Raw genomic sequence first — 2886 nt, 5'->3', positions numbered from 1 at the left:
CTTCGCTTCACTGCAGGCCGCCACCCAGGCCCCCCCCCCTCCCCCCAACAAAAAAACAAAAAAACAAAAAAACGTCCAAACAAACAGACAAAGAAGATGACGATGTATTAAAAACTCCAAAAACCTGAGGCTCTGTAGTGGCATGCTTTACCGCCTTGTTTCACAAAGAAAAAAGTGAACTTTTTTCTAGTTATTGAATGCTGTCTCCTGTGTTTGTATTTTCATCGTTGAGTGTGTATCTTTTTTTTTATTGTTTGTTTTTGGCTCTGTTAACAAGTAAATCAGTTTTATAAAAAGGCATGATGAACACAATCACGATAAAGGTAAAAGCTGGATAAATAACTGCAGGTATTTGTGGGTATTTGTAATTTCTATTGTTTTTCATATTTTACGACCTATTTGTTCTACTTCAGTTTAGATGAATGTGTATCGGAGAGTTTTGCTGTTGCACAACCTTGTCCCTCTGAGTTGAACGGGACGTGTTTCCTGGATGCTGATCAATGAATGAGATTTCTGGCTTCAAAAACTCCATGGAGATTCTTAGAAAAGATTACCATTCAGTGCTGGAGAAGGCTTTACTCCACCATTCCAGCTTCACAAAGCTTTTTCAGCTGGGCCACGTCTTATTCACCGTAAAGGGCTTTAATCTCAGAGTGCAAGTTATTTGAATGTCTGTCAAATAATTTTGAGCATATTTCCTAACTTTAATAGTTCTGCAAAAACTGGTTAGCCACATGAACTAACTCCATCCATCGTCTCTTCCTTTGGAACAGCAACAGCTAAGCTTTGCAGCAAGCTACAAATGTTAGAAGGATTGATACGGGTCCTCTGCTTTGTCAACATCTCCAATACCAGCTGAAAATGAGCTCAGCTGAAACATCACTTTTGACAACTGATGTGTTACTGTTTCATTAAAAAAAAAAAAAAAATTATCATTTTGAATATTTTGCATTTTCATGCCATTTACTCACGTAACATTGGGTTTACACTTTAATTTACACCTGAAAAGTGATAAACCTAAATGCGATAATAAGGTCAAATTAGTAGATTGTTTCCCTACACAGTAAGCACTGATCCACTCCCAACTCACTTTTAAACTGCTGTTCGATCACGGGAAGATGGCTCAGAATCTAGTTAAACATCGAGACATTCCTAAATTACTGTTTAATTAATAAAATGTTGAGTGATTATTTATTAATTGTTCTTAAATGACTGAATTTCTCAGAAGTGTTTCTGCTCCGTTATGATCTCGCCATCAAACTGTTCACAAAGCACTCAGTGTTTTTACGGAATAGATTTAATGACTCAATCACTCTTTATTATCAGATCACTGTATGGCTCACTTTACATACTGAATCACTCCTAAATGACTCCTTAAGGATTAAATTCCTATCGCATAACTTTAGATTTCAGAACTGAAATATTTTGCTGTATTCATTTGTTCAATTATCTGCTTTCCCTATTATTTCAAAACATAACGAATGGTGTGGGAGCTGAAGGTTTCTTTAGGCAGAAATGATTGTGAATCTCCTTTGTACTGTATATGTTGATAAAGTATATAATCTATTTTCCTGTATGTAAATTGTGTTTTTGTTTTGTTTCTGTTCTTTTCTTTCCTCTCCTTGGTTTCAAAGAGGTTTGGCACAAAGTGACACTTTTTACTTGTCTTCTGTAACAAAAAGAAATGAAAACTCTCCCTCCATTTCTTTAAAGCTATACTTTGGTGTATTTCAACTTAATCTCTGCTGTGGTTAACGTCCACGAACAGAAATTTGGATACATTTCTTAAAAGAACTTGTTGACCTAAAACTGCCAAAGGGCAGGTGCTCAATTTTCTAAATGACAACTTTAAATATGTTACTTTTAAAATTTCACACTCAGAGCAGTAGTTATTAGAGTGAGGTGGAATGGGGAAAATGCCTTTCATAAAGTTTTCTAAACTTTAAGAAGTTGTCTGACATCTGCCTTAGCACATTCTTCCCTCTGGAAAATTAGTTCCATATTTAAAGTGAAAATGAAACAGTTACACACTGTATGTATAAACTTGCTGCAACTACCCTTTGATTTATTTTTTGTGAACATATTTTCTGCTATTTTTGAAGTTCAGGAAAATGTACTGAAATGATTCTTGGTGTTAAATGACTATTCCCTAAGACACAGATTAAGAAGCCAAAGTATTCCTTTAAAGTAAAGAAGGCAGAGTTTTATTTGGTGTGGGTTTGACTTTTAATGAAATGCTTAGAAATGTTTCTTTTTCCTCTCATATGCTGCCATGTTCCTCATGGTTTGCACTGTGCCTGATTGCTAGGGGCTTTAGGGCTCACCTGTGTGTTTGACCGGTGTGTGGGTGTGTGTGTGATTCCTGATGCCTTTCTATTAAAACAAACCCAGTTTCTTTGCCCTCAGATCTGTCTCAGTTTCTGCTCATTCCTGTACAGACAACGGGATATTATTAGTTAATGATCCATTATCATCAAGATCAAGTGTTTTATTTCTTCTTTATGAAATGCTACCTCAAAATATTGAAAATCATGTAAAAATTGGGAAAATGGTATTTGCGACTTATGACATGTAGGACTTCCAGGACTGCTCCCTTTCAGGTAAAGTTGGTGCAGCACGCTAATTGTTGGCACTTAGCTTATTGGGGGTAAGACAAAAATAAATTAATTTAATTAATATAAAACTTAATTATAGCTAACCCTAACCCTGTCTGTTTGCACATTGGTGCTCATGATTACAAATTCATTTCCAGCCATGCTCTAGCCTCCAAGCACTTGGCTTTTAAACCTTAATATCTCCACAATGCTAACAACTATTAAACTACTATTGTTTTCCGTCCAATACCCCTGGATTGGTTTTGGAGGCTGGGCAGCTGTATATTCACAA

The 2886-nt window shown here is 35.9% G+C and overlaps 1 protein-coding gene across 8 annotated transcripts in view; it reads left to right on the top strand.

Moving 5' to 3' along the window:
* The window catches only part of rps6ka1 (ribosomal protein S6 kinase a, polypeptide 1), a 90020-nt gene extending 87624 nt beyond the window's left edge, over positions 1-2396 (top strand). For all 8 annotated transcript variants that reach the window (XM_066672003.1, XM_066672040.1, XM_066672030.1 and 5 more), the window contains one exon: positions 1-2396. This exon is cut by the window's left edge and continues 1214 nt beyond it. The gene's annotated coding sequence lies outside the window, so the exon portion shown is untranslated.
* The last annotated feature ends 490 nt before the right edge of the window (positions 2397-2886 follow it).

Source organism: Hoplias malabaricus, chromosome 1 (genome assembly GCF_029633855.1).
Source record: "Hoplias malabaricus isolate fHopMal1 chromosome 1, fHopMal1.hap1, whole genome shotgun sequence".
NCBI classification, from domain to species: domain Eukaryota; kingdom Metazoa; phylum Chordata; class Actinopteri; order Characiformes; family Erythrinidae; genus Hoplias; species Hoplias malabaricus.
Note: the sequence above shows the minus strand (reverse complement) of the source record. Positions and strands in the feature narration are given on the sequence as shown.